The sequence below is a fragment of the Osmerus mordax genome, chromosome 11, assembly GCF_038355195.1.
Source record: "Osmerus mordax isolate fOsmMor3 chromosome 11, fOsmMor3.pri, whole genome shotgun sequence".
NCBI lineage: Eukaryota > Metazoa > Chordata > Actinopteri > Osmeriformes > Osmeridae > Osmerus > Osmerus mordax.
In genome coordinates, this window is record NC_090060.1 from 373,065 (window position 1) to 391,300 (window position 18,236).

At 41.4% G+C, this 18,236-nt stretch overlaps 13 non-coding genes across 13 annotated transcripts; all 13 read left to right on the forward strand.

The window, feature by feature from the left end:
- Positions 1–2,205: 2,205 nt before the first annotated feature.
- trnar-ucg (transfer RNA arginine (anticodon UCG)) lies at positions 2,206–2,278 on the forward strand. The gene has a single exon. It is a non-coding gene; the product is annotated as a tRNA-Arg (tRNA).
- A 420-nt stretch (positions 2,279–2,698) lies between these two features.
- trnar-ucg (transfer RNA arginine (anticodon UCG)) lies at positions 2,699–2,774 on the forward strand. Its single transcript has one exon. It is a non-coding gene; the product is annotated as a tRNA-Arg (tRNA).
- Positions 2,775–4,844: 2,070 nt separating this feature from the next.
- On the forward strand, positions 4,845–4,917 carry trnar-ucg (transfer RNA arginine (anticodon UCG)). Its single transcript has one exon. It is a non-coding gene; the product is annotated as a tRNA-Arg (tRNA).
- Positions 4,918–5,337: 420 nt separating this feature from the next.
- trnar-ucg (transfer RNA arginine (anticodon UCG)) lies at positions 5,338–5,413 on the forward strand. Its single transcript has one exon. It is a non-coding gene; the product is annotated as a tRNA-Arg (tRNA).
- Positions 5,414–8,258: 2,845 nt separating this feature from the next.
- On the forward strand, positions 8,259–8,331 carry trnar-ucg (transfer RNA arginine (anticodon UCG)). The gene has a single exon. It is a non-coding gene; the product is annotated as a tRNA-Arg (tRNA).
- A 420-nt stretch (positions 8,332–8,751) lies between these two features.
- trnar-ucg (transfer RNA arginine (anticodon UCG)) lies at positions 8,752–8,827 on the forward strand. Its single transcript has one exon. It is a non-coding gene; the product is annotated as a tRNA-Arg (tRNA).
- A 1,965-nt stretch (positions 8,828–10,792) lies between these two features.
- Positions 10,793–10,865, forward strand: trnar-ucg (transfer RNA arginine (anticodon UCG)). The gene has a single exon. It is a non-coding gene; the product is annotated as a tRNA-Arg (tRNA).
- Positions 10,866–11,285: 420 nt separating this feature from the next.
- Positions 11,286–11,361, forward strand: trnar-ucg (transfer RNA arginine (anticodon UCG)). Its single transcript has one exon. It is a non-coding gene; the product is annotated as a tRNA-Arg (tRNA).
- Positions 11,362–11,672: 311 nt separating this feature from the next.
- Positions 11,673–11,745, forward strand: trnaq-uug (transfer RNA glutamine (anticodon UUG)). Its single transcript has one exon. It is a non-coding gene; the product is annotated as a tRNA-Gln (tRNA).
- Positions 11,746–13,147: 1,402 nt separating this feature from the next.
- Positions 13,148–13,220, forward strand: trnar-ucg (transfer RNA arginine (anticodon UCG)). Its single transcript has one exon. It is a non-coding gene; the product is annotated as a tRNA-Arg (tRNA).
- A 1,687-nt stretch (positions 13,221–14,907) lies between these two features.
- trnar-ucg (transfer RNA arginine (anticodon UCG)) lies at positions 14,908–14,980 on the forward strand. The gene has a single exon. It is a non-coding gene; the product is annotated as a tRNA-Arg (tRNA).
- Positions 14,981–16,667: 1,687 nt separating this feature from the next.
- On the forward strand, positions 16,668–16,740 carry trnar-ucg (transfer RNA arginine (anticodon UCG)). The gene has a single exon. It is a non-coding gene; the product is annotated as a tRNA-Arg (tRNA).
- Positions 16,741–17,547: 807 nt separating this feature from the next.
- Positions 17,548–17,620, forward strand: trnar-ucg (transfer RNA arginine (anticodon UCG)). Its single transcript has one exon. It is a non-coding gene; the product is annotated as a tRNA-Arg (tRNA).
- Positions 17,621–18,236: the final 616 nt, after the last annotated feature.

Here is an 18,236-nt window from a genome sequence, read left to right on the forward strand (position 1 = left end):
TGTTCTCGTAATTGGAAACAAGCTATCTCAAAATGTTTATGGTTAGTTCTGAAGCAAGAGACCACGTGGCCTAATGGATAAGGCGTCTGACTTCGGATCAGAAGATTAAGGGTTCGAGTCCCTTCGTGATTGTCATCAGCATGATGGTTCTTGATTGCTGTTGAACAGCTTTAAAAGCCGTAAGTTGTTCTCGTTTTTGAAAACAAGCCATCTCAAAGTGTTGATCTGAACTTGATGGATCGCGACTCCAGTCGAGCTGTCGAAGATGCTTGATGGAAAAAGTTGTTCCCATGTTGTAGGAAACAGTCTGTCTCAAAGTGTGTGTGGTTAAATTAGCAAGAAGTGAATACATGTCGTTACGGAAAAGGCATCTGACTTAAGGAATAGTGTTCTCGTAATTGGAAACAAGCTATCTCAAAATGTTTATGGTTAGTTCTGAAGCAAGAGACCACGTGGCCTAATGGATAAGGCGTCTGACTTCGGATCAGAAGATTAAGGGTTCGAGTCGCTTCGTGGTTGTCATCAGCGTGATGGATCTTGATTGCTGTTGAAGAGCTTTAAAAGCCGTAAGTTGTTCTCGTTTTTGAAAACAAGCCATCTCAAAGTGTTGATCTGAACTTGATGGATCGCGACTCCAGTCGAGCTGTCGAAGATGCTTGATGGAAAAAGTTGTTCCCATGTTGTAGGAAACAGTCTGTCTCAAAGTGTGTGTGGTTAAATTAGCAAGAAGTGAATACATGTCATTACGGAAAAGGCATCTGACTTAAGGAATAGTGTTCTCGTAATTGGAAACAAGCTATCTCAAAATGTTTATGGTTAGTTCTGAAGCAAGAGACCAAGTGGCCTAATGCATAAGGCGTCTGACTTCGGATCAGAAGATTAAGGGTTCGAGTCCCTTCGTGATTGTCATCAGCATGATGGATCTTAATTGCTGTTGAAGAGCTTTAAAAGCCATAAGTTGGTCTCGTTTATGGAAAAAAGCCATCTCAAAGTGTTGATCTGAACTTGATGAATCGCGTCTTCAGTTGAGCTGTCGAAGATGCTTGATTGGAAAAGTTGTTCCCATGTTGTTGGAAACAGTCTGTCTCAAAGTGTGTGTGGTTAAATTAGCAAGAAGTGAATACATGTTGTTACGGATAAGGAGTCTGACTTATGGTGAGAAGATTGAGAGTCGCTGCCTCGTTGTCCACAGAATTGTGTTCCTTTCTCTGAACTGGGTCCGTCTTGATTCTTCTCAAGCTGTTGAAGATGCCTAATTAAGGAATGGTGTTCTTGTAATTGGAAACAAGCTATTTAAAAATGTTTGTGGTTAATTTTTAAGCAAGAGACCACGTGGCCTAATGGATAAGGCGTCTGACTTAGGATCAGAAGATTAAGGGTTCGAGTCCCTTTGTGGTTGTCATCAGCATGTTGGATCTTGATTGCTGTTGAAGAGCTTTAAAAGCCGTAAGTTGTTCTCGTTTTTGAAAACAAGCCATCTCAAAGTGTTGATCTGAACTTGATGGATCGCGACTCCAGTCGAGCTGTCGAAGATGCTTGATGGAAAAGTTGTTCCCATGTTGTAGGAAACAGTCTGTCTCAAAGTGTGTGTGGTTAAATGAGCAAGAAGTGAATACATGTCGTTACTGATAAGGCGTCTGGCTTATGGTGAGAAGATTGAGAGTCGCTTCCTCGTTGTCCACAGAATTGTGTTCCTTTCTCTGAACTAGATCCATCTTGACTCCTCTCAAGCTGTTGAAGATGCCTAATTAAGAAATGGTGTTTTTGTAACTGGAAACAAGCTATCTCAAAATGTTTGTGGTTAATTCTTAAGCAAGAGACCACGTGGCCTAATGGATAAGGCGTCTGACTTCAAATCAGAAGATTTAGGGTTCAAATCCCTTTGTGGCTGTCATCAGCATGATGGATCTTCATTGCTGTTGAAGAGCTTTAAAAGCCGTAAGTTGTTCTCGTTTTTGGAATCAAGCCATCTCAAAGTGTTGATCTGAACTTGATGGATCGCGACTCCAGTCGAGCTGTCGAAGATGCTTGATGGATAAAGTTGTTCCCATGTTGTAGGAAACAGTCTGTCTCAAAGTGTGTGTGGTTAAATTAGCAAGAAGTGAATACATGTCGTTACGGAAAAGGCATCTGACTTAAGGAATAGTGTTCTCGTAATTGGAAACAAGCTATCTCAAAATGTTTATGGTTAGTTCTGAAGCAAGAGACCACGTGGCCTAATGGATAAGGCGTCTGACTTCGGATCAGAAGATTAAGGGTTCGAGTCCCTTCGTGGTTGTCATCAGCATGATGGATCTTGATTGCTGTTGAAGAGCTTTAAAAGCCATAAGTTGTTCTCTTTTTTGGAAACAAGCCATCTCAAAGTGTTGATCTGAACTTGATGGATCGCGACTCCAGTCGAGCTGTCGAAGATGCTTGATGGAAAAAGTTGTTCACATGTTGTAGGAAACAGTCTGTCTCAAAGTGTGTGTGGTTAAATTAGCAAGAAGTGAATACATGTCGTTACGGATAAGGCGTCTGATTTATGGTGAGAAGATTGAGAGTCGCTTCCTCGTTGTACACAGAATTGTGTTCCTTTCTCTGAACTGGGTCCGTCTTGATTCCTCTCAAGCTGTTGAAGATGCCTAATTAAGGAATGGTGTTCTTGTAATTGGAAACAAGCTATTTTAAAATGTTTGTGGTTACTTCTGAAGCAAGAGACCACGTGGCCTAATGGATAAGGCGTCTGACTTCGGATCAGAAGATTAAGGGTTCGAGTCCCTTCGTGGTAGTCATCAGCATGATGGTTCTTGATTGCTGTTGAACAGCTTTAAAAGCCGTAAGTTGTTCTCGTTTTTGAAAACAAGCCATCTCAAAGTGTTGATCTGAACTTGATGGATCGCGACTCCAGTCGAGCTGTCGAAGATGCTTGATGGATAAAGTTGTTCCCATGTTGTAGGAAACAGTCTGTCTCAAAGTGTGTGTGGTTAAATTAGCAAGAAGTGAATACATGTCGTTACGGAAAAGGCATCTGACTTAAGGAATAGTGTTCTCGTAATTGGAAACAAGCTATCTCAAAATGTTTATGGTTAGTTCTGAAGCAAGAGACCACGTGGCCTAATGGATAAGGCGTCTGACTTCGGATCAGAAGATTAAGGGTTCGAGTCGCTTCGTGGTTGTCATCAGCGTGATGGATCTTGATTGCTGTTGAAGAGCTTTAAAAGCCGTAAGTTGTTCTCGTTTTTGAAAACAAGCCATCTCAAAGTGTTGATCTGAACTTGATGGATCGCGACTCCAGTCGAGCTGTCGAAGATGCTTGATGGAAAAAGTTGTTCCCATGTTGTAGGAAACAGTCTGTCTCAAAGTGTGTGTGGTTAAATTAGCAAGAAGTGAATACATGTCATTACGGAAAAGGCATCTGACTTAAGGAATAGTGTTCTCGTAATTGGAAACAAGCTATCTCAAAATGTTTATGGTTAGTTCTGAAGCAAGAGACCAAGTGGCCTAATGCATAAGGCGTCTGACTTCGGATCAGAAGATTAAGGGTTCGAGTCCCTTCGTGATTGTCATCAGCATGATGGATCTTAATTGCTGTTGAAGAGCTTTAAAAGCCATAAGTTGGTCTCGTTTATGGAAAAAAGCCATCTCAAAGTGTTGATCTGAACTTGATGAATCGCGTCTTCAGTTGAGCTGTCGAAGATGCTTGATTGGAAAAGTTGTTCCCATGTTGTTGGAAACAGTCTGTCTCAAAGTGTGTGTGGTTAAATTAGCAAGAAGTGAATACATGTTGTTACGGATAAGGAGTCTGACTTATGGTGAGAAGATTGAGAGTCGCTGCCTCGTTGTCCACAGAATTGTGTTCCTTTCTCTGAACTGGGTCCGTCTTGATTCTTCTCAAGCTGTTGAAGATGCCTAATTAAGGAATGGTGTTCTTGTAATTGGAAACAAGCTATTTAAAAATGTTTGTGGTTAATTTTTAAGCAAGAGACCACGTGGCCTAATGGATAAGGCGTCTGACTTAGGATCAGAAGATTAAGGGTTCGAGTCCCTTTGTGGTTGTCATCAGCATGTTGGATCTTGATTGCTGTTGAAGAGCTTTAAAAGCCGTAAGTTGTTCTCGTTTTTGAAAACAAGCCATCTCAAAGTGTTGATCTGAACTTGATGGATCGCGACTCCAGTCGAGCTGTCGAAGATGCTTGATGGAAAAGTTGTTCCCATGTTGTAGGAAACAGTCTGTCTCAAAGTGTGTGTGGTTAAATGAGCAAGAAGTGAATACATGTCGTTACTGATAAGGCGTCTGGCTTATGGTGAGAAGATTGAGAGTCGCTTCCTCGTTGTCCACAGAATTGTGTTCCTTTCTCTGAACTAGATCCATCTTGACTCCTCTCAAGCTGTTGAAGATGCCTAATTAAGAAATGGTGTTTTTGTAACTGGAAACAAGCTATCTCAAAATGTTTGTGGTTAATTCTTAAGCAAGAGACCACGTGGCCTAATGGATAAGGCGTCTGACTTCAAATCAGAAGATTTAGGGTTCAAATCCCTTTGTGGCTGTCATCAGCATGATGGATCTTCATTGCTGTTGAAGAGCTTTAAAAGCCGTAAGTTGTTCTCGTTTTTGGAATCAAGCCATCTCAAAGTGTTGATCTGAACTTGATGGATCGCGACTCCAGTCGAGCTGTCGAAGATGCTTGATGGATAAAGTTGTTCCCATGTTGTAGGAAACAGTCTGTCTCAAAGTGTGTGTGGTTAAATTAGCAAGAAGTGAATACATGTCGTTACGGAAAAGGCATCTGACTTAAGGAATAGTGTTCTCGTAATTGGAAACAAGCTATCTCAAAATGTTTATGGTTAGTTCTGAAGCAAGAGACCACGTGGCCTAATGGATAAGGCGTCTGACTTCGGATCAGAAGATTAAGGGTTCGAGTCCCTTCGTGGTTGTCATCAGCATGATGGATCTTGATTGCTGTTGAAGAGCTTTAAAAGCCATAAGTTGTTCTCTTTTTTGGAAACAAGCCATCTCAAAGTGTTGATCTGAACTTGATGGATCGCGACTCCAGTCGAGCTGTCGAAGATGCTTGATGGAAAAAGTTGTTCACATGTTGTAGGAAACAGTCTGTCTCAAAGTGTGTGTGGTTAAATTAGCAAGAAGTGAATACATGTCGTTACGGATAAGGCGTCTGATTTATGGTGAGAAGATTGAGAGTCGCTTCCTCGTTGTACACAGAATTGTGTTCCTTTCTCTGAACTGGGTCCGTCTTGATTCCTCTCAAGCTGTTGAAGATGCCTAATTAAGGAATGGTGTTCTTGTAATTGGAAACAAGCTATTTTAAAATGTTTGTGGTTACTTCTGAAGCAAGAGACCACGTGGCCTAATGGATAAGGCGTCTGACTTCGGATCAGAAGATTAAGGGTTCGAGTCCCTTCGTGGTAGTCATCAGCATGATGGTTCTTGATTGCTGTTGAACAGCTTTAAAAGCCGTAAGTTGTTCTCGTTTTTGAAAACAAGCCATCTCAAAGTGTTGATCTGAACTTGATGGATCGCGACTCCAGTCGAGCTGTCGAAGATGCTTGATGGATAAAGTTGTTCCCATGTTGTAGGAAACAGTCTGTCTCAAAGTGTGTGTGGTTAAATTAGCAAGAAGTGAATACATGTCGTTACGGAAAAGGCATCTGACTTAAGGAATAGTGTTCTCGTAATTGGAAACAAGCTATCTCAAAATGTTTACGGTTAGTTCTGAAGCAAGAGACCACGTGGCCTAATGGATAAGGCGTCTGACTTCGGATCAGAAGATTAAGGGTTCGAGTCGCTTCGTGGTTGTCATCAGCGTGATGGATCTTGATTGCTGTTGAAGAGCTTTAAAAGCCGTAAGTTGTTCTCGTTTTTGAAAACAAGCCATCTCAAAGTGTTGATCTGAACTTGATGGATCGCGACTCCAGTCGAGCTGTCGAAGATGCTTGATGGAAAAAGTTGTTCCCATGTTGTAGGAAACAGTCTGTCTCAAAGTGTGTGTGGTTAAATTAGCAAGAAGTGAATACATGTCATTACGGAAAAGGCATCTGACTTAAGGAATAGTGTTCTCGTAATTGGAAACAAGCTATCTCAAAATGTTTATGGTTAGTTCTGAAGCAAGAGACCAAGTGGCCTAATGCATAAGGCGTCTGACTTCGGATCAGAAGATTAAGGGTTCGAGTCCCTTCGTGATTGTCATCAGCATGATGGATCTTAATTGCTGTTGAAGAGCTTTAAAAGCCATAAGTTGGTCTCGTTTATGGAAAAAAGCCATCTCAAAGTGTTGATCTGAACTTGATGAATCGCGTCTTCAGTTGAGCTGTCGAAGATGCTTGATTGGAAAAGTTGTTCCCATGTTGTTGGAAACAGTCTGTCTCAAAGTGTGTGTGGTTAAATTAGCAAGAAGTGAATACATGTTGTTACGGATAAGGAGTCTGACTTATGGTGAGAAGATTGAGAGTCACTGCCTCGTTGTCCACAGAATTGTGTTCCTTTCTCTGAACTGGGTCCGTCTTGATTCTTCTCAAGCTGTTGAAGATGCCTAATTAAGGAATGGTGTTCTTGTAATTGGAAACAAGCTATTTAAAAATGTTTGTGGTTAATTTTTAAGCAAGAGACCACGTGGCCTAATGGATAAGGCGTCTGACTTAGGATCAGAAGATTAAGGGTTCGAGTCCCTTTGTGGTTGTCATCAGCATGTTGGATCTTGATTGCTGTTGAAGAGCTTTAAAAGCCGTAAGTTGTTCTCGTTTTTGAAAACAAGCCATCTCAAAGTGTTGATCTGAACTTGATGGATCGCGACTCCAGTCGAGCTGTCGAAGATGCTTGATGGAAAAAGTTGTTCCCATGTTGTAGGAAACAGTCTGTCTCAAAGTGTGTGTGGTTAAATTAGCAAGAAGTGAATACATGTCGTTACGGAAAAGGCATCTGACTTAAGGAATAGTGTTCTCGCAATTGGAAACAAGCTATCTCAAAATGTTTATGGTTAGTTCTGAAGCAAGAGACCAAGTGGCCTAATGGATAAGGCGTCTGACTTCGGATCAGAAGATTAAGGGTTCGAGTCCCTTCGTGATTGTCATCAGCATGATGGATCTTAATTGCTGTTGAAGAGCTTTAAAAGCCACAAGTTGGTCTCGTTTATGGAAAAAAGCCATCTCAAAGTGTTGATCTGAACTTGATGAATCGCGTCTTCAGTTGAGCTGTCGAAGATGCTTGATTGGAAAAGTTGTTCCCATGTTGTTGGAAACAGTCTGTCTCAAAGTGTGTGTGGTTAAATTAGCAAGAAGTGAATACATGTCGTTACGGAAAAGGCATCTGACTTAAGGAATAGTGTTCTCGCAATTGGAAACAAGCTATCTCAAAATGTTTATGGATACTTCTGAAGCAAGAGACCATGTGGCCTAATGGATAAGGCGTCTGACTTCGGATCAGAAGATTAAGGGTTCGAGTCCCTTCGTGATTGTCATCAGCATGATGGATCTTAATTGCTGTTGAAGAGCTTTAAAAGCCATAAGTTGGTCTCGTTTATGGAAAAAAGCCATCTCAAAGTGTTGATCTGAACTTGATGAATCGCGTCTTCAGTTGAGCTGTCGAAGATGCTTGATTGGAAAAGTTGTTCCCATGTTGTTGGAAACAGTCTGTCTCAAAGTGTGTGTGGTTAAATTAGCAAGAAGTGAATACATGTTGTTACGGATAAGGCGTCTGACTTATGGTGAGAAGATTGAGAGTCGCTTCCTCGTTGTCCACAGAATTGTGTTCCTTTCTCTGAACTAGATCCATCTTGACTCCTCTCAAGCTGTTGAAGATGCCTAATTAAGAAATGGTGTTTTTGTAACTGGAAACAAGCTATCTCAAAATGTTTGTGGTTAATTCTTAAGCAAGAGACCACGTGGCCTAATGGATAAGGCGTCTGACTTCAAATCAGAAGATTTAGGGTTCAAATCCCTTTGTGGCTGTCATCAGCATGATGGATCTTCATTGCTGTTGAAGAGCTTTAAAAGCCGTAAGTTGTTCTCGTTTTTGGAATCAAGCCATCTCAAAGTGTTGATCTGAACTTGATGGATCGCGACTCCAGTCGAGCTGTCGAAGATGCTTGATGGATAAAGTTGTTCCCATGTTGTAGGAAACAGTCTGTCTCAAAGTGTGTGTGGTTAAATTAGCAAGAAGTGAATACATGTCGTTACGGAAAAGGCATCTGACTTAAGGAATAGTGTTCTCGTAATTGGAAACAAGCTATCTCAAAATGTTTATGGTTAGTTCTGAAGCAAGAGACCACGTGGCCTAATGGATAAGGCGTCTGACTTCGGATCAGAAGATTAAGGGTTCGAGTCCCTTCGTGGTTGTCATCAGCATGATGGATCTTGATTGCTGTTGAAGAGCTTTAAAAGCCATAAGTTGTTCTCTTTTTTGGAAACAAGCCATCTCAAAGTGTTGATCTGAACTTGATGGATCGCGACTCCAGTCGAGCTGTCGAAGATGCTTGATGGAAAAAGTTGTTCACATGTTGTAGGAAACAGTCTGTCTCAAAGTGTGTGTGGTTAAATTAGCAAGAAGTGAATACATGTCGTTACGGATAAGGCGTCTGATTTATGGTGAGAAGATTGAGAGTCGCTTCCTCGTTGTACACAGAATTGTGTTCCTTTCTCTGAACTGGGTCCGTCTTGATTCCTCTCAAGCTGTTGAAGATGCCTAATTAAGGAATGGTGTTCTTGTAATTGGAAACAAGCTATTTTAAAATGTTTGTGGTTACTTCTGAAGCAAGAGACCACGTGGCCTAATGGATAAGGCGTCTGACTTCGGATCAGAAGATTAAGGGTTCGAGTCCCTTCGTGGTAGTCATCAGCATGATGGTTCTTGATTGCTGTTGAACAGCTTTAAAAGCCGTAAGTTGTTCTCGTTTTTGAAAACAAGCCATCTCAAAGTGTTGATCTGAACTTGATGGATCGCGACTCCAGTCGAGCTGTCGAAGATGCTTGATGGATAAAGTTGTTCCCATGTTGTAGGAAACAGTCTGTCTCAAAGTGTGTGTGGTTAAATTAGCAAGAAGTGAATACATGTCGTTACGGAAAAGGCATCTGACTTAAGGAATAGTGTTCTCGTAACTGGAAACAAGCTATCTCAAAATGTTTATGGTTAGTTCTGAAGCAAGAGACCACGTGGCCTAATGGATAAGGCGTCTGACTTCGGATCAGAAGATTAAGGGTTCGAGTCCCTTCGTGATTGTCATCAGCATGATGGTTCTTGATTGCTGTTGAACAGCTTTAAAAGCCGTAAGTTGTTCTCGTTTTTGAAAACAAGCCATCTCAAAGTGTTGATCTGAACTTGATGGATCGCGACTCCAGTCGAGCTGTCGAAGATGCTTGATGGAAAAAGTTGTTCCCATGTTGTAGGAAACAGTCTGTCTCAAAGTGTGTGTGGTTAAATTAGCAAGAAGTGAATACATGTCGTTACGGAAAAGGCATCTGACTTAAGGAATAGTGTTCTCGCAATTGGAAACAAGCTATCTCAAAATGTTTATGGTTAGTTCTGAAGCAAGAGACCAAGTGGCCTAATGGATAAGGCGTCTGACTTCGGATCAGAAGATTAAGGGTTCGAGTCCCTTCGTGATTGTCATCAGCATGATGGATCTTAATTGCTGTTGAAGAGCTTTAAAAGCCACAAGTTGGTCTCGTTTATGGAAAAAAGCCATCTCAAAGTGTTGATCTGAACTTGATGAATCGCGTCTTCAGTTGAGCTGTCGAAGATGCTTGATTGGAAAAGTTGTTCCCATGTTGTTGGAAACAGTCTGTCTCAAAGTGTGTGTGGTTAAATTAGCAAGAAGTGAATACATGTCGTTACGGAAAAGGCATCTGACTTAAGGAATAGTGTTCTCGCAATTGGAAACAAGCTATCTCAAAATGTTTATGGATACTTCTGAAGCAAGAGACCATGTGGCCTAATGGATAAGGCGTCTGACTTCGGATCAGAAGATTAAGGGTTCGAGTCCCTTCGTGATTGTCATCAGCATGATGGATCTTAATTGCTGTTGAAGAGCTTTAAAAGCCATAAGTTGGTCTCGTTTATGGAAAAAAGCCATCTCAAAGTGTTGATCTGAACTTGATGAATCGCGTCTTCAGTTGAGCTGTCGAAGATGCTTGATTGGAAAAGTTGTTCCCATGTTGTTGGAAACAGTCTGTCTCAAAGTGTGTGTGGTTAAATTAGCAAGAAGTGAATACATGTTGTTACGGATAAGGCGTCTGACTTATGGTGAGAAGATTGAGAGTCGCTGCCTCGTTGTCCACAGAATTGTGTTCCTTTCTCTGAACTGGGTCCGTCTTGATTCTTCTCAAGCTGTTGAAGATGCCTAATTAAGGAATGGTGTTCTTGTAATTGGAAACAAGCTATCTCAAAATGTTTGTGGTTAATTTTTAAGCAAGAGACCACGTGGCCTAATGGATAAGGAGTCTGACTTAGGATCAAAAGATTAAGGGTTCGAGTCCCTTTGTGGTTGTCATCAGCATGATGGATCTTGATTGCTGTTGAACAGCTTTAAAAGCCGTAAGTTGTTCTCGTTTTTGAAAACAAGCCATCTCAAAGTGTTGATCTGAACTTGATGGATCGCGACTCCAGTCGAGCTGTCGAAGATGCTTGATGGAAAAAGTTGTTCCCATGTTGTAGGAAACAGTCTGTCTCAAAGTGTGTGTGGTTAAATTAGCAAGAAGTGAATACATGTCGTTACGGAAAAGGCATCTGACTTAAGGAATAGTGTTCTCGTAATTGGAAACAAGCTATCTCAAAATGTTTATGGTTAGTTCTGAAGCAAGAGACCACGTGGCCTAATGGATAAGGCGTCTGACTTCGGATCAGAAGATTAAGGGTTCGAGTCCCTTCGTGGTTGTCATCAGCATGATGGATCTTGATTGCTGTTGAAGAGCTTTAAAAGCCATAAGTTGTTCTCTTTTTTGGAAACAAGCCATCTCAAAGTGTTGATCTGAACTTGATGGATCGCGACTCCAGTCGAGCTGTCGAAGATGCTTGATGGAAAAAGTTGTTCACATGTTGTAGGAAACAGTCTGTCTCAAAGTGTGTGTGGTTAAATTAGCAAGAAGTGAATACATGTCGTTACGGATAAGGCGTCTGATTTATGGTGAGAAGATTGAGAGTCGCTTCCTCGTTGTCCACAGAATTGTGTTCCTTTCTCTGAACTGGGTCCGTCTTGATTCCTCTCAAGCTGTTGAAGATGCCTAATTAAGGAATGGTGTTCTTGTAATTGGAAACAAGCTATTTTAAAATGTTTGTGGTTACTTCTGAAGCAAGAGACCACGTGGCCTAATGGATAAGGCGTCTGACTTCGGATCAGAAGATTAAGGGTTCGAGTCCCTTCGTGGTAGTCATCAGCATGATGGTTCTTGATTGCTGTTGAACAGCTTTAAAAGCCGTAAGTTGTTCTCGTTTTTGAAAACAAGCCATCTCAAAGTGTTGATCTGAACTTGATGGATCGCGACTCCAGTCGAGCTGTCGAAGATGCTTGATGGATAAAGTTGTTCCCATGTTGTAGGAAACAGTCTGTCTCAAAGTGTGTGTGGTTAAATTAGCAAGAAGTGAATACATGTCGTTACGGAAAAGGCATCTGACTTAAGGAATAGTGTTCTCGTAATTGGAAACAAGCTATCTCAAAATGTTTATGGTTAGTTCTGAAGCAAGAGACCACGTGGCCTAATGGATAAGGCGTCTGACTTTGGATCAGAAGATTAAGGGTTCGAGTCCCTTCGTGATTGTCATCAGCATGATGGTTCTTGATTGCTGTTGAACAGCTTTAAAAGCCGTAAGTTGTTCTCGTTTTTGAAAACAAGCCATCTCAAAGTGTTGATCTGAACTTGATGGATCGCGACTCCAGTCGAGCTGTCGAAGATGCTTGATGGAAAAAGTTGTTCCCATGTTTACATTTACATTTACATTTAGTCATTTAGCAGACGCTCTTATCCAGAGCGACTTACAGTAAGTACAGGGACATTCTCCCCGAAGCAAGTAGGGTGAAGTGCCTTGCCCAAGGACACAACGTCATTTGGCACGGGCGGGGAATCGAACTGGCAACCTTCAGATTACTAGCCCGACTCCCTCACCGCTCAGCCATCTGACTCCCTCCGTTGTAGGAAACAGTCTGTCTCAAAGTGTGTGTGGTTAAATTAGCAAGAAGTGAATACATGTCGTTACGGAAAAGGCATCTGACTTAAGGAATAGTGTTCTCGTAATTGGAAACAAGCTATCTCAAAATGTTTATGGTTAGTTCTGAAGCAAGAGACCAAGTGGCCTAATGGATAAGGCGTCTGACTTCGGATCAGAAGATTAAGGGTTCGAGTCCCTTCGTGATTGTCATCAGCATGATGGATCTTAATTGCTGTTGAAGAGCTTTAAAAGCCATAAGTTGGTCTCGTTTATGGAAAAAAGCCATCTCAAAGTGTTGATCTGAACTTGATGAATCGCGTCTTCAGTTGAGCTGTCGAAGATGCTTGATGGAAAAAGTTGTTCCCATGTTGTTGGAAACAGTCTGTCTCAAAGTGTGTGTGGTTAAATTAGCAAGAAGTGAATACATGTTGTTACGGATAAGGCGTCTGGCTTATGGTGAGAAGATTGAGAGTCGCTGCCTCGTTTTCCACAGAATTGTGTTCCTTTCTCTGAACTAGATCCATCTTGACTCCTCTCAAGCTGTTGAAGATGCCTAATTAAGAAATGGTGTTTTTGTAACTGGAAACAAGCTATCTCAAAATGTTTGTGGTTAATTCTTAAGCAAGAGACCACGTGGCCTAATGGATAAGGCGTCTGACTTCAAATCAGAAGATTTAGGGTTCAAGTCCCTTTGTGGCTGTCATCAGCATGATGGATCTTCATTGCTGTTGAAGAGCTTTAAAAGCCGTAAGTTGTTCTCGTTTTTGGAATCAAGCCATCTCAAAGTGTTGATCTGAACTTGATGGATCGCGACTCCAGTCGAGCTGTCGAAGATGCTTGATGGATAAAGTTGTTCCCATGTTGTAGGAAACAGTCTGTCTCAAAGTGTGTGTGGTTAAATTAGCAAGAAGTGAATACATGTCGTTACGGAAAAGGCATCTGACTTAAAGAATAGTTTTCTCGTAATTGGAAACAAGCTATCTCAAAATGTTTATGGTTAGTTCTGAAGCAAGAGACCACGTGGCCTAATGGATAAGGCGTCTGACTTCGGATCAGAAGATTAAGGGTTCGAGTCCCTTCGTGGTTGTCATCAGCATGATGGATCTTGATTGCTGTTGAAGAGCTTTAAAAGCCATAAGTTGTTCTCTTTTTTGGAAACAAGCCATCTCAAAGTGTTGATCTGAACTTGATGGATCGCGACTCCAGTCGAGCTGTCGAAGATGCTTGATGGAAAAAGTTGTTCACATGTTGTAGGAAACAGTCTGTCTCAAAGTGTGTGTGGTTAAATTAGCAAGAAGTGAATACATGTCGTTACGGATAAGGCGTCTGATTTATGGTGAGAAGATTGAGAGTCGCTTCCTCGTTGTCCACAGAATTGTGTTCCTTTCTCTGAACTAGATCCATCTTGACTCCTCTCAAGCTGTTGAATATGGCTAATTAAGAAATGGTGTTTTTGTAACTGGAAACAAGCTATCTCAAAATGTTTGTGGTTAATTCTTAAGCAAGAGACCACGTGGCCTAATGGATAAGGCGTCTGACTTCAAATCAGAAGATTTAGGGTTCAAGTCCCTTTGTGGCTGTCATCAGCATGATGGATCTTCATTGCTGTTGAAGAGCTTTAAAAGCCGTAAGTTGTTCTTGTTTTTGGAATCAAGCCATCTCAAAGTGTTGATCTGAACTTGATGGATCGCGACTCCAGTCGAGCTGTCGAAGATGCTTGATGGATAAAGTTGTTCCCATGTTGTAGGAAACAGTCTGTCTCAAAGTGTGTGTGGTTAAATTGGCAAGAAGTGAATACATGTCGTTACGGAAAAGGCATCTGACTTAAGGAATAGTGTTCTCGTAATTGGAAACAAGCTATCTCAAAATGTTTATGGTTAGTTCTGAAGCAAGAGACCAAGTGGCCTAATGGATAAGGCGTCTGACTTCGGATCAGAAGATTAAGGGTTCGAGTCCCTTCGTGATTGTCATCAGCATGATGGATCTTAATTGCTGTTGAAGAGCTTTAAAAGCCATAAGTTGGTCTCGTTTATGGAAAAAAGCCATCTCAAAGTGTTGATCTGAACTTGATGAATCGCGTCTTCAGTTGAGCTGTCGAAGATGCTTGATGGAAAAAGTTGTTCCCATGTTGTTGGAAACAGTCTGTCTCAAAGTGTGTGTGGTTAAATTAGCAAGAAGTGAATACATGTTGTTACGGATAAGGCGTCTGGCTTATGGTGAGAAGATTGAGAGTCGCTGCCTCGTTGTCCACAGAATTGTGTTCCTTTCTCTGAACTAGATCCATCTTGACTCCTCTCAAGCTGTTGAAGATGCCTAATTAAGAAATGGTGTTTTTGTAACTGGAAACAAGCTATCTCAAAATGTTTGTGGTTAATTCTTAAGCAAGAGACCACGTGGCCTAATGGATAAGGCGTCTGACTTCAAATCAGAAGATTTAGGGTTCAAGTCCCTTTGTGGCTGTCATCAGCATGATGGATCTTCATTGCTGTTGAAGAGCTTTAAAAGCCGTAAGTTGTTCTCGTTTTTGGAATCAAGCCATCTCAAAGTGTTGATCTGAACTTGATGGATCGCGACTCCAGTCGAGCTGTCGAAGATGCTTGATGGATAAAGTTGTTCCCATGTTGTAGGAAACAGTCTGTCTCAAAGTGTGTGTGGTTAAATTAGCAAGAAGTGAATACATGTCGTTACGGAAAAGGCATCTGACTTAAGGAATAGTTTTCTCGTAATTGGAAACAAGCTATCTAAAAATGTTTATGGTTAGTTCTGAAGCAAGAGACCACGTGGCCTAATGGATAAGGCGTCTGACTTCGGATCAGAAGATTAAGGGTTCGAGTCCCTTCGTGGTTGTCATCAGCATGATGGATCTTGATTGCTGTTGAAGAGCTTTAAAAGCCATAAGTTGTTCTCTTTTTTGGAAACAAGCCATCTCAAAGTGTTGATCTGAACTTGATGGATCGCGACTCCAGTCGAGCTGTCGAAGATGCTTGATGGAAAAAGTTGTTCACATGTTGTAGGAAACAGTCTGTCTCAAAGTGTGTGTGGTTAAATTAGCAAGAAGTGAATACATGTCGTTACGGATAAGGCGTCTGATTTATGGTGAGAAGATTGAGAGTCGCTTCCTCGTTGTCCACAGAATTGTGTTCCTTTCTCTGAACTAGATCCATCTTGACTCCTCTCAAGCTGTTGAATATGGCTAATTAAGAAATGGTGTTTTTGTAACTGGAAACAAGCTATCTCAAAATGTTTGTGGTTAATTCTTAAGCAAGAGACCACGTGGCCTAATGGATAAGGCGTCTGACTTCAAATCAGAAGATTTAGGGTTCAAGTCCCTTTGTGGCTGTCATCAGCATGATGGATCTTCATTGCTGTTGAAGAGCTTTAAAAGCCGTAAGTTGTTCTTGTTTTTGGAATCAAGCCATCTCAAAGTGTTGATCTGAACTTGATGGATCGCGACTCCAGTCGAGCTGTCGAAGATGCTTGATGGATAAAGTTGTTCCCATGTTGTAGGAAACAGTCTGTCTCAAAGTGTGTGTGGTTAAATTGGCAAGAAGTGAATACATGTCGTTACGGAAAAGGCATCTGACTTAAGGAATAGTGTTCTCGTAATTGGAAACAAGCTATCTCAAAATGTTTATGGTTAGTTCTGAAGCAAGAGACCAAGTGGCCTAATGGATAAGGCGTCTGACTTCGGATCAGAAGATTAAGGGTTCGAGTCCCTTCGTGATTGTCATCAGCATGATGGATCTTAATTGCTGTTGAAGAGCTTTAAAAGCCATAAGTTGGTCTCGTTTATGGAAAAAAGCCATCTCAAAGTGTTGATCTGAACTTGATGAATCGCGTCTTCAGTTGAGCTGTCGAAGATGCTTGATGGAAAAAGTTGTTCCCATGTTGTTGGAAACAGTCTGTCTCAAAGTGTGTGTGGTTAAATTAGCAAGAAGTGAATACATGTTGTTACGGATAAGGCGTCTGGCTTATGGTGAGAAGATTGAGAGTCGCTGCCTCGTTGTCCACAGAATTGTGTTCCTTTCTCTGAACTAGATCCATCTTGACTCCTCTCAAGCTGTTGAAGATGCCTAATTAAGAAATGGTGTTTTTGTAACTGGAAACAAGCTATCTCAAAATGTTTGTGGTTAATTCTTAAGCAAGAGACCACGTGGCCTAATGGATAAGGCGTCTGACTTCAAATCAGAAGATTTAGGGTTCAAGTCCCTTTGTGGCTGTCATCAGCATGATGGATCTTCATTGCTGTTGAAGAGCTTTAAAAGCCGTAAGTTGTTCTCGTTTTTGGAATCAAGCCATCTCAAAGTGTTGATCTGAACTTGATGGATCGCGACTCCAGTCGAGCTGTCGAAGATGCTTGATGGATAAAGTTGTTCCCATGTTGTAGGAAACAGTCTGTCTCAAAGTGTGTGTGGTTAAATTAGCAAGAAGTGAATACATGTCGTTACGGAAAAGGCATCTGACTTAAGGAATAGTTTTCTCGTAATTGGAAACAAGCTATCTAAAAATGTTTATGGTTAGTTCTGAAGCAAGAGACCACGTGGCCTAATGGATAAGGCGTCTGACTTCGGATCAGAAGATTAAGGGTTCGAGTCCCTTCGTGGTTGTCATCAGCATGATGGATCTTGATTGCTGTTGAAGAGCTTTAAAAGCCATAAGTTGTTCTCTTTTTTGGAAACAAGCCATCTCAAAGTGTTGATCTGAACTTGATGGATCGCGACTCCAGTCGAGCTGTCGAAGATGCTTGATGGAAAAAGTTGTTCACATGTTGTAGGAAACAGTCTGTCTCAAAGTGTGTGTGGTTAAATTAGCAAGAAGTGAATACATGTTGTTACGGATAAGGCGTCTGATTTATGGTGAGAAGATTGAGAGTCGCTTCCTCGTTGTCCACAGAATTGTGTTCCTTTCTCTGAACTAGATCCATCTTGACTCCTCTCAAGCTGTTGAATATGGCTAATTAAGAAATGGTGTTTTTGTAACTGGAAACAAGCTATCTCAAAATGTTTGTGGTTAATTCTTAAGCAAGAGACCACGTGGCCTAATGGATAAGGCGTCTGACTTCAAATCAGAAGATTTAGGGTTCAAGTCCCTTTGTGGCTGTCATCAGCATGATGGATCTTCATTGCTGTTGAAGAGCTTTAAAAGCCGTAAGTTGTTCTCGTTTTTGGAATCAAGCCATCTCAAAGTGTTGATCTGAACTTGATGGATCGCGACTCCAGTCGAGCTGTCGAAGATGCTTGATGGATAAAGTTGTTCCCATGTTGTAGGAAACAGTCTGTCTCAAAGTGTGTGTGGTTAAATTAGCAAGAAGTGAATACATGTCGTTACGGAAAAGGCATCTGACTTAAGGAATAGTTTTCTCGTAATTGGAAACAAGCTATCTAAAAATGTTTATGGTTAGTTCTGAAGCAAGAGACCACGTGGCCTAATGGATAAGGCGTCTGACTTCGGATCAGAAGATTAAGGGTTCGAGTCCCTTCGTGGTTGTCATCAGCATGATGGATCTTGATTGCTGTTGAAGAGCTTTAAAAGCCATAAGTTGTTCTCTTTTTTGGAAACAAGCCATCTCAAAGTGTTGATCTGAACTTGATGGATCGCGACTCCAGTCGAGCTGTCGAAGATGCTTGATGGAAAAAGTTGTTCACATGTTGTAGGAAACAGTCTGTCTCAAAGTGTGTGTGGTTAAATTAGCAAGAAGTGAATACATGTCGTTACGGATAAGGCGTCTGATTTATGGTGAGAAGATTGAGAGTCGCTTCCTCGTTGTCCACAGAATTGTGTTCCTTTCTCTGAACTAGATCCATCTTGACTCCTCTCAAGCTGTTGAATATGGCTAATTAAGAAATGGTGTTTTTGTAACTGGAAACAAGCTATCTCAAAATGTTTGTGGTTAATTCTTAAGCAAGAGACCACGTGGCCTAATGGATAAGGCGTCTGACTTCAAATCAGAAGATTTAGGGTTCAAGTCCCTTTGTGGCTGTCATCAGCATGATGGATCTTCATTGCTGTTGAAGAGCTTTAAAAGCCGTAAGTTGTTCTTGTTTTTGGAATCAAGCCATCTCAAAGTGTTGATCTGAACTTGATGGATCGCGACTCCAGTCGA